Source organism: Xenopus tropicalis, chromosome 10, assembly GCF_000004195.4.
Source record: "Xenopus tropicalis strain Nigerian chromosome 10, UCB_Xtro_10.0, whole genome shotgun sequence".
Taxonomy (NCBI): domain Eukaryota; kingdom Metazoa; phylum Chordata; class Amphibia; order Anura; family Pipidae; genus Xenopus; species Xenopus tropicalis.
In genome coordinates, this window is record NC_030686.2 from 35,957,658 (window position 1) to 35,969,775 (window position 12,118).

The following is a 12,118-nucleotide window of genomic DNA, read 5'->3' on the forward strand; positions in this document are numbered from 1 at the left end:
AAAAGATGGGGGGCGCAATCGCTTAGAAAAGCACAAGCAACCTGCTCCGCTATAGGGCGAAGATGTGTGGGGAGTTTGGGTATTGTACCCCTAAAACTGTAGGAGGAGTAGCATTTAGAAAATGGGGGGTGCTAAGAAGAAGAAGAAGAAGAAGAAGAAGAAGAAGAAGAAGAAGAAGAAGTGGAAGAATAAGCTAAAGTGGAAGAACAGTCTGTGGGGTTTTCAACCCAACATAATAAGAAAAAGCGGAAGAATAAGCTGAAGTCGAAAACATAATTAGAGAATGTGGATACTACACAGCAGCTTTCTAAGGCTCACAGCACACAAGGTACCAGCAGGGAATACACCGTGTGTGACATGAGAACAAGAATAAATCTCTCAGATAATATTAACAGGCAAATGGGCATGTGTCTGGCCAACTGAAACTAGAGAGAGAACTAAACAGCTCTATCCACTGCCCTGGCAGAAAGTCTAAAGCAGGTTGCCATGGTGATGTGATGTCACAATGCACCTAATATACTAATGAAACATTCTCAGGTTGCCATGGTGATGTGATGTCACAATGTCCCTTTCAGTGGACACTGAGTGTAACGTACACAGTCAGATCAGAGTTGTGACAAGCTTCCGAGCGTAAGCAACTCCCTAAACTTTATCTAAGAGAAACTTTATTTTCCAAAATTTAACTGATCAATTTGAAAACATTTAAACGGTGAGTTCTATAGATTTTTTGTGATCATGATTTTAATACAATATAACTAAGCAGATTGTGATGTTAAACAACCAGATATTATTATTATTATTATAGCTTATTTTATATTCATTGTATTGTATAGTGAGATTAAAGATAAACATTAGATTGGCTTGTTCTAACTGGTACAGTTCAAAATATAGTGAAAAAGCATAAGGCCGACACAATATCTCTGGGTGCAGCCACAAAAATCAGATTTTTCAAGCGTAGGGGTAGATTCTTGCCCTGGATATGTATTGGCAGGGCGACAATCCACCCTAAGCACCCTGGCACTAGGCTTAGGAGATATATGTATTTGTGTGTGTTTTTACAAGCTTCATTTTAGAATACAATATATATATAAATATTAGGGAACAGAGTCATTGAGACTCTATATTATGATTTTGTTATATTATTTAGTGGTCATTTAAACAGATCAGCTTTAGTTGGATAGTAAAAATAGATTAACAAGGGAACAGAATGGCTATAGAGTAAGATTACATAGAAAGATTTGATTTGCTGTGTTTGTATTTGCCATTGTCATGTGATGGCACAATGGAATCTGCATTATATAGCAAGCTTATATCTCATTTAGGCCAGTCTCATTACTTGTTAGTATTACCAGCTCCATAAGGTTTGTGGGAAACTTCAGTTTGCAAATTCTCTATATTTCATAACAAATACAATAAACCCATAAACTTATTGCAAAGATACAATAGCATTAACAGCTAATACTGATAAGATATATCTCAGATAATGTTCAAAAAAGTAATTTAATTTTTATTTTGATTATGCAGAGAGACCAATGAAACACAAAAGGAAATCTTATCCTAATTCAGAAGATTCGATTGATTCAATTGTACAAGAACAAACCCAGAAACTTTTCTATGTGTTCATATTTCTGGTGATATTCACTATAGTGATAAATTGCTGGGGACAGTTGGCCATACATCAGCATAAGGTTAAAGCTGAAAATAGGCAAAAGCTGCTTGACCTCCAGAGGAGAGAAATGGAGGAGAAAATTAGAATTAATAATGAAAAGTTGGCAGAGATTACTAAAAGAATAGAAGAATACCAATTCAAAATCCGGGAAAAGATCATGGAAATTGAGGAAAGGAACAAGGAATTGGAGAACCGAAGAAATTCAGTGCTGCAGTTTCCTTCCTTATCTGAGATATTCTGTTCTTTGTTCTGCTCAGAGTAATGTGCATATGAGTGAAGGCAATATTTTGTTGCAAATTCATGCCTGACGAAGAAATTTGCTCTTCACTAATTCTGTCAATTGTTTTGATATAATATTATTGTATAATAAATATGTATAAATATTAAACATACACATTTTGTGTATATTAATTTTATCTCTACATAAAAGAAATATTTATGTATATATTTAATTGAAATAAATATCTAAATATATAAACATAAAATATCTAATTGTAATTAATTATATATAAATATATTAATACTAAATAAGCATCATCATTTTATATTATATATATATTATATGTTTTGTACTATTAGTGCTATGAAATGTATAGTTAGTACTGAGAGCTGCCTGCCACTAAGGCATGGAATAAATATGTAGGAGAGGAGAGGACACTAAGGAGAGGTGGATTCTTGTGAGAGAAGAGGAGGGTTGTTAGGAAGAACCATAAAGGGAAGCTTTTGGGAAGGTCAATAAATGTATAGGAAAGCTATAGCTAGATTATAGGGGTCATATAGGAGAACTAGGGTCAGGAACAGATATGTAGGAAAGCTAGGGACAGGAGCCTTATTGGAATACGGGAGATAAGAAATCCTGTAGGAAATTAGGGAGCAGAGAAGTCTTGTGGGGCCACTAAGGGCAGTGGCACATGGGAAGATTAGTCGCCCGCAATAAATCTTCACTATAGCGGGCAACTTTCTGAAATGCAATCCCACAGGCAAGAATGTAAATCGATGGTGGGATGGTATACGAATCGATTCAGTGGCCTGAAGTTGGACTGAAGAGACGCATATGCCATCCCACCTGCGATTTACGTTTTTGCCGGTGGGCAGGGGAGGGCCGATGCGACTGGGCGCCCTAGGCAACCCGGTCACCTACCTCGCCCCTGCACCGCTAACATCGCACCCCCCTGTGTGTTTTAATGCGCATGCGCAGTTCAAACGTGCGGGGGGCGCGGTGCGGTGTATGATGCGCGATACGAAGCAGCGCGACGCAAACTGTACTAGGGGTAGGCAGGAGAGGCTGCTGCCTGGCGCCCTCCAATCGTTGTGCCCTAGGCAGCTGCCTCTTCTGCCTACCCCTAGTTCCGGCCCTGCCTGTGGGATGTCATGTCGGGGAGATTAGTCACCCACAATAGTGAAGATTTGTCATGGACGACTAATCTCCTCGATGTACCACTGCCCTAAGGAGAGAAGAAGCCTTGTAGAGAAGCTATAGTGACTTCTAGCAAGCTGGGAAGGAGGAACCTTGTAGAGACTAGACAGAATGTTGTAGGAAAGTTATAGATGGGGCTGTATTAAAGTTTGTTATAAGCACCCACTTACCCATCAGTTTACTTGAGTTTTTCTAATAGGCAAAAATAAACTTAGATATGAGGTACACATCCTATAAACTATTAGGGGCATATTTATCATGCTGTGTAAAAAGTGGAGTAAAACATCACCAGTGATGTTGTTCATAGCAGCCAATCAAATGCTTTGCTTTTTACACAGCATTATAAATATACCCCTTAGTTGCAGGTCCACCCAGCATTCTATTAGTTTGTGTCACATGAAACAAGGAATAACTGAATCCATAAAGGCAAAACATAACTAGTAATTATAAACTAACATATAAGTTATATGTTATACATCCAGGCATGAGGAACACATTCTTAGTTACCATCATCTTATTTAACTGTCACTTAGTATAAGTAACTGGATGAAAAATGAGAACATTTCTGAAATCAATGAATTATATGAAATATGAGAGGTTGAGACGTTCAACCCAAGGAGAAACGTTACTATTTTTCTAATTGTAATAGAGTGTGAGTGTTAATAAAATACTATAGAGGATATGGATAAATAGAAAAATTGGCTTACCAGTCACCCTGCTATAGTTCCAGGGGTACCCAGGGCACAAATAAGCACTCACCCCAAATCTCCCCCTAACTGGCATTTAGGCTGAGTCTCCTTAGCTCATAAGAAGGTTACAGATATATAGAATCATTGGGGTAACAGTCACCCTGCTATAGTTCCAGGGGTACCCAGGGCACAAATAAGCACTCACCCCAAATCTCCCCCTAACTGGCCTTCAGGCTGGGCCCCCTTAGCCCATAACAAGGTTACAGATATATAGAAACATTGGGGTAACAGTCACTCTGCTATAGTTCCAAGGGTACCCAGGGCACAAATAAGCCCTCACCCCAAATCTCCCCCTAACTGGCCTTCAGACTGGGCCCCCTTATCCCATAACAAGGTTACAGATATATAGAAACATTGGGGTAACAGGCACCCTGCTATAGTTCCAGGGGTACCCAGGGCACAAATAAGCCCTCACCCCAAATCTCCCCCTAACTGGCCTTCAGGCTGGGCCCCCTTAGCTCATGAAAAGGTTACAGATATATAGAAACATTGGGGTAACAGGTACCCTGCTATAGTTAAAGAAGTATAAGATAAAGGTATCACATTTAATATCTAAAAGATGTAAGACTTGGCGTTCTTCAGATAGGGGATCTTTCTGTAATATTAATGTGTAACTGTAGCAAGGGCCATATTTATATATATAAGCACCCAAGGGCCTGTGCCTAGGGTGGAAGGTTTTGAGGGGCAGTACCTATATTTAAGAATTTTATTTCTTTAAAAAAAATCTGCACCTTCTTCCAATCCTCTTCTACAACCTCTCCCTCTCCCAGTCTCTGCACTCTCCTCCCCAAGGTTGTACCTTTCCTGCAATCATTAGACATGCATCCAATCCAGGACCTGGTTTGGGATATAGATGGCTCCGAGCACTTTTTGTGCTAAATGTTCAGCACAAGACAACTCTTAAAGTCACGTGACTAAACAACCAAACACAACAAATATATTTTGTTCACACTTGAAATCTTTAGCTTTTTCTCAAATTGAAACCAATCGTGTAGCTGAACCAAACACGCCTTACTATTAATCACCGCCTAGCCCATCTGAGGGCTGAAAACCCAGTTTCCTTTTCTTGTAAGAGGAGCTGAAATTATTCCAACGTTTCATTTTGATCAGTTTCAAACTTGGGGAGGTTTTATTTTCACTCTGAGCCGTCTGCAATATATTCTCACCCAGCAAACAGTAAACCCCGTATCCCTTCTGTGGTTAACAGTTCAGTTTCATATTCTTCACTGATAATATGCGGTCTGAATGATGGCGTAGGGGATATATTTGACCCAGTTTTAGAAACCAAACAAATGAAAATAGAAGAAAACAAGTTTAAAGGGTCATTAATGGCACTCACCAGTGTGTAGAAAGTGCCCCACACAAGCATGGATTCTAATATGCCCAACAAAGTTACAGTATGCACTGAAATAGAGAATCTATGGTGCTGGCACATTAGCCACAGACTAATCATTCAGATGCCAGAGGGTATGGCTACATTAGCTCAATAACACTAGAACACAGTGTGCAATGTGGATAGAGATATGCGTCTGGCTTTATTGGGCTAGCACTTATTAGAGATTGAAGGGCTTGTTCTATGTCTATTCTTGCTTTGAGCAAAGTGCAGTTTTGGGCACAATTACCATGTTTATTTCTCCCAGAATTCAGCATCATTGTGGATGTAAATGGGTGCAAGTCCCTTTAATAAAAGAGCTTTAACACACAAATCCCTGCAGGGAAAGGTGCTGGAGTGCAACTGCAGTCACACAGGTAAATGTGGTCTTCGCACTTCTTTATGGTTGCCGCTCAGTTCATTCTGTCCATTGATGCAGGTTTCCCTTGGAGTCAAGCATGAATAGACGCATCACACTTGCACCTATAAAATCAGACGCACACCGAACACTGTAAATGACCCCATTTCGGTCAGGCACAGTGCAGTTGTGTTTAACACCATGGCACTGGAATTCTGGGGAAAAAAGGCTACATCGTAAGCTAAGGGGGCCCAGCCTAAAGGGCAGTTAGGGTGAGATTTGGGGTTAGTGCTTATTTGTGCCATGGGTACCCCTGGAACTATAGCAGGGTGACTGTTACCCCAATGTTTCTATATATCTGTAACCTTGTTATGAGCTAAGGGGGCCCAGCCTGAAGGCCAGTTAGGGGGGGATTTGGGGTGAGTGCTTATTTGTGCCCTGGGTATCCTTGGAACTATAGCAGGGTGACTGTTACCCCAATGTTTCTATATATCTGTAACCTTGTTATGAGCTAAGGGGGCCCAGCCTGAAGGCCAGTTAGGGGGGGATTTGGGGTGAGTGCTTATTTGTGCCCTGGGTACCCCTGGAACTATAGCAGGGTGACTGTTACCCCAATGTTTCTATATATCTGTAACCTTGTTATGAGCTAAGGAGGCCCAGCCTGAAGGCCAGTTAGGGGGAGATTTGGGGTGAGTGCTTATTTGTGCCCTGGGTACCCCTGGAACTATAGCAGAGTGACTGTTACCCCAATGTTTCTATATATCTGTAACCTTGTTATGAGCTAAGGGGGCCCAGCCTGAAGACCAGTTAAGGGGAGATTTGGGGTGAGTGCTAATTTGTACCGTGTGTACCCCTGGAACTATAGCAGGGTGACTATTACCCCAGTGTTTATGCTGATCTGTATAGTACTGCTTGGGGGCACCTACATATAGGGTTTAATTAAATGTCCTTTCCAAAGAGTTCATAGACTTTTTTGTTCCACCAACTTGGTTTTCACCTCAAAATATTGGATATCACTTTAATAGCAGTGGCCTGTAGGTAGGGTTGCCAACTTTTAAAAGTTGAATACAGGTCGGGGCAGGCTGATGATGACAAGAGGACAGAGTGGTAACATGGAGGGGTGTGCCAGTGATGTGAAGGGGTGGATTGTTGAGTTGGATTCAGGACAATAAGAACAGGGAAGGTAAATTTAAGCAGGGATTGGGGTGGATCAGGTGTGAAACAAGGGGACATTATTTTTATTACTGGACCCAGCCCAAATAAATTTGAGAACTCCAATTTAGTGTAAAAAAAAGCATCATCAACTAATGTATTTTAGTGAGTACATGAAGAGCAAAGTCAGATATACGTGAGAACAGTAGACCCTCTTTGGCTATAGTATCCCAATATACACACAAAGTTTGGGACACATAATTCTAAAAAGCGCACATCGAATAGGGAGTTCACCACAGTTGCAGTCTGAAAGGTCTGCGTTGTTCCACTCTATGCACTGCGTGTGACCTCAGTCTTGTACAAACGTGCAACCAAGCTTACCCTTGTGACCTAGCTGCCAACGCGTTTTGCCTAGATGGCTTTTGAAGGTGAAGGTATTTCAAGACTTGCCACTCTTTATTAGCCCACAACACTTGAACAAACTTAACAAACAGTCACAACCCAATCACTATACCAGATGTTTCTCATACCCCCTATATATGTTATTAATATGCTCCCTTGTGGAGCACAAGGTGTGCTGTTTTGTTTTTTTGAGAACACTACACTATATTTTATTATTGTAATCCTGTTTTTCCCTTTTATTGCTCATTTTTTGAGCTTCAACAATGACACAAATCCTGATACTTGGACTTTGGAAGTTGGAGAGAACTCACTGTCGTTTGCTGGGGACACTGAAATAGGACTCATTTTTTGGTGACTTGGCCGATCGGGTGCATTCATGACACCATACCACTGATGCAAAGACCACACTTAATACTTTTTTATACTCCTTAAAACACTGCCCAAGTTTTGGCTTTGGGAATTATACAAACAGTCAAGATTCTGTGCGGTCAGATTCCCTCAAAAGAAGAACTGCTTTTCAGTACATTTAATTGTGCAATCCCCTTAGTATGAAAGAGGAAGCCAGTAGGATGCGTGAAGCCACACAGTATTCTTAGTGTGCCTGTCTGTCCATACACACCCAGCCAATCATATTGCTTCATTTTAGAAACACCTTGCTCACAAGGTTCCGCAGCAGGGCATTATGGTCCAGTGTGGAATTTCCATGACAGAATGATGATCTCTTACCTTCTGATTATCACTAGTCATCATGTTGATTTCGACCTCTGACAAAACAAGAAAAAAACTATGGTAAATTAAACTCTAAAATATGAAATATATCAAAAACATTAATAAGAAATAATAAACACTTTTGTGAAATGGATTTATTACACAACCAACAGAGTTTAGTGGATATTTTAAATACATGGCTACTGCCTTTTGCTTTGTGTTCTCTAGAGCATTTTAGATATTCCTTTAACAAGTTTACAGATATACAGAAACATTTGGGTAACAGTCACCCTGCTATAGTTCCAGGGGTACCCAGGGCACAAATAAGCACTCACCCCAAATCTCCCCCTAACTGGCCTTCAGGCTGGGCCCCCTTAGCTCATAACAAGGTTACAGATATATAGAAACATTTGGGTAACAGTCACCTGCTATAGTTCCAGGGGTACCCAGGGCACAAATAAGCACTCACCCCAAATCTCACCCTAACTGGCCTTCAGGCTGGGCCCCCTTAGCTCATATAGAAACATTGGGGTAACAGTCACCCTTCTATACAGTAGTTCCTGGGGTACCAATAAGCACAAATAAGCACTCACCCCTTTTTCACCCTAACTGGCCTTGGGGCTGGGCCCCCTTAGCTCAGTACAAGGTTACAGATATATAGAAACATTGGGGTAACAGTCACCCTGCTATAGTTCCAGGGGTAACCAGGGCAAAAATAAGCACTCACCCCAAATCTCACCCTAACTGGCCTTCAGGCTGGGCCCCCTTAGCTCATAACAAGGTTACAGATATATAGAAACATTGGGGTAAAAGTCACCCTGCTATAGTTCCAGGGGTACCCAGGGCACAAATAAGCACTCACCCCAAATTTCACCCTAACTGGCCTTGGGGCTGGGCCCCCTTAGCCCATAACAAGGTTACAGATATACAGAAACATTTGGGTAACAGCCACCCTGATATAGTTCCAGGGGTACCCAGGGCACAAATAAGCACTCACCCCAAATTTCACCCTAACTGGCCTTGGGGCTGGGCCCCCTTAGCTCATAACAAGGTTACAGATATATAGAAACATTGGGGTAATAGTCACCCTGCTATAGTTCCAGGGGTACCAAAGGCACAAATAAGCATTCACCCCAAATCTCCACCTAACTGGCCTTCTGGCTGGTCCCCCTTAGCTCATAACAAGGTTACAGATACAGAAATATTGGGCTTATAGACCCCTTGCTATATTTCCAGGGGTACCCAGAGCACAAATAAGCAGTCATCTCCAATCTCCCCCTAACTGGCTTTCAGGCTGGGCCCCCTTAACTCATAACAAGGTTACAGATATATAGAAACATTGGGGTAACAGTCATCCTGCTATTGTTTCAGGGGTACCCAGGGCAGCAAATCTGCACTCACCCCAAATCTCACCCTAATTTGCTGCCAGACTGGGTCCCTTCAGCTCCATTTTTAAACACTGCTACAAGTACTGTATCCCCAACACCTCTCAATCAACTCTGCTGCTTCTATGATAAAGAGGTTCTTTCTTTATAAAAACAAATGGACACCCAGAGGCTTCATCATATGGCTTCCAGGTAGCCATAAATATAGTATGTTGACACTCCCAACCTAGATATTTTGCATCACATGCCAATTGTTTTCATACTCACCATGACTGATTACCATGGGGGTGTACTGGAGGCATCTTCATTGATTCTTTCTCCATTACGCGTCAGAAAAATATTTGAAACACACTATATTGGAAGTGAAAATAGAAACAAACAGAGACTCCTTTAGCAGTGCAATGCACAAAAAAACAAATTCTTTTCTCTTATCTGCTGGAATGCTCCAGGCATAGCTTGGAGCTTAGCCTTTGCTTGATTTCTGTTTTGCAGAGAATGCCATAAAGCAAATACACATTAATCAAATGGGGCGAGACACTCTGGGGTTGGCCACCCTATGAAGAATTACAGCAGCAGCAGGGGGGCCAAGGATGGTTAGAGTCAGGGTCGGACTGGGGGGTGCAGGTGCCCCCTCCGGCTCCATCCCCTTACCCATCCCATCCCCGCAGGGGCCCCCCTAACCCCCCCAGGGTCCCCCACCCGACGTCCTCCCCTGAGCGTGTAAATTTAATGCATCAGGGGAGGAACGGTCAGGCAGAGGAAGCACCGGCAAGGGTCGCACTGGGCCGCCGGGGCCCACTAGGGCTGGGGCCCACTGGAATTTTTCCCGATGGCCCAGTCCAACCCTGGTTAGAGTTAGATTTAGGTAGAATACTTATGTGTTCTCCTAGATACTCCTTGAAGCCCAGCTTTAAGATCAGGGGGCAGAATTAACAAGCGTTGGGGTTGATGCAAGCAAATTCATTAGATTTATAAATGATTCCGAAATCAATATTGTGTGATTTGAATTTTTGCAATGCCAAGTCCACAATTTTCAAGATTTATGACATAGCAAACTGTAAGTGAAATTTAATCGCTCCGGCCCAGATCTACAGAGACAGCATTGAAATCGATGGAAATGGTACATTCAAGTTCGATAATTGAGCTTTTTCGTGATGTCCTCTGGCAAAGTTGAGTGGTGGAGGGTACCTGATTTTACATCAATTGCCACATTCCCACAACAGATGGGCTGCATGAACATGCACCAATCAGGAGGAGAGGGGCTAAAGTCTGGTGCCTAGGACAGCACCTAAATACAGCCCTATCACATGGTAGGAACCAAGCTCTGTTGCAGCCTCTGTCCCTTGCTTTTCCCTAACAAATTTGGGCAGGGTGTGGGAGGGAAAATCTTAGGGCCTCCCCTCTTATGCCCTTTATTTATCTGGCAAACACAGGCAGTGGAGTTTTCATGGGGTGCTCTAAAATGGAGCTCAGAGACTTGTGGAAATTTTTACATCTCCAGTGCAGGGAGTAAAGTAAAGGTCATAGCCATTATAGAAGATGACATCTAGGAAGCTCCAGAAGGTCATAGAAGCCCAAGACTTGTGTCTTGTAGTGTTAGTCCCATATCAGACTGGGTTGCTCACTAGGGAAGGAGGAAGTGTAAAGACGAGTTACCGTTATTCAGAGAGGAACTACCGGCCACTTGCACAACAATCTACTTGGAAATCTCCAGGCTTGATTCAGTGTATTCTGCTACAAGGGGCTGAGAAAAAGGAATTGGATAAAGTGAAAACAGGATATGGGTGACTAAAAGTGTTTCTTTTTGTAAATGTTTTATACATTTCCTTTCGAGAAACCTATTTACATTTTTGGCAGTGCGGTAATTAACCAGTTATTTGGGGTTTTGTCTAATGTCCTTTTATTCAAATGGCTTGCAGTGATTTAACTAAGCAATATTAGTTGCTTAGTTACTATTGGAACCCCAACTGTTAGTCAGGCCTGACCCCAACATCACTGCCCAACCTCACTAATGCTCTTGTGACTGAACGGAAGCAAAACTCACCAAAAATGTTCCACCATCTAGTGGGAACCTTCCCAGAAGAGTAGGGGTTGTTGTAGCAGCAAAGGGAGGGGCAACTTCATATTAATCTTCTTGATTTGGAAATCAGTTGTCTGGCAGCCTGGTGTCCCCATACTTATAGTAGATCACCATATCACTGGGGGGAGGAAATATATGTTTTTTTTTATCAGGGAAATAATTTATCTGTTTTAGACACAGCAGAAATGATTGTGCAAGTGAATATCACAAAGGACTCATTGATAAATAAGACAATTGGAGTTTATCTGTAATTTCCCTTTATTCAGATCTGTTGTCGTCATAGCAGGAATGCACTTTCGCTCACGTCCCTCTGAACATTATAGTGATGTGTACATTACTATGATAGCGTTGCACAATGGAAACGCACACCAGACTGAAATATAAATTGGGATACGTGTTGACTTTGTTCAAGAGCACGGGCACTGAATCAGTTTTTCCAGTTTTACAATCAACCATTGATGCTCGTACATAAGAAAGTTTAATGATGGGAGAGTGACTAATCTAGGTAAACATTCCACCAAGTATAACAGGGTTTCACATTACTGGGATGTGTATATTCACAGGTCCTTTGTGTTCACTGTTGAGGCCCGGCTATAAGCTCTTATAAAAGGTGGGCAAAACAGGCCTTGTGGGGCCACACTACTTATATTGAGTAGGACAGTGCAATTTGTGGCAGCTGCACCCACAACCTTTGGCTACCAGAAGGCATGGGAGGTTCAGCAACACTGACATAAAATGCTACTGCCACCTTGCCCTATTGTTTCATTGTGCCTTATGTTGCCAACTTCCTTTGATGTCACCATCTTGCCCTGCATTTGCAATCTTG

At 42.0% G+C, this 12,118-nt stretch overlaps 1 long non-coding RNA gene across 1 annotated transcript; it reads left to right on the forward strand.

The window, feature by feature from the left end:
• Positions 1-533: 533 nt before the first annotated feature.
• LOC116408034 lies at positions 534-1,788 on the forward strand. The gene is made up of 2 exons (XR_004220683.1): positions 534-709; positions 1,525-1,788. It is a non-coding gene; the product is annotated as an uncharacterized LOC116408034 (long non-coding RNA).
• Positions 1,789-12,118: the final 10,330 nt, after the last annotated feature.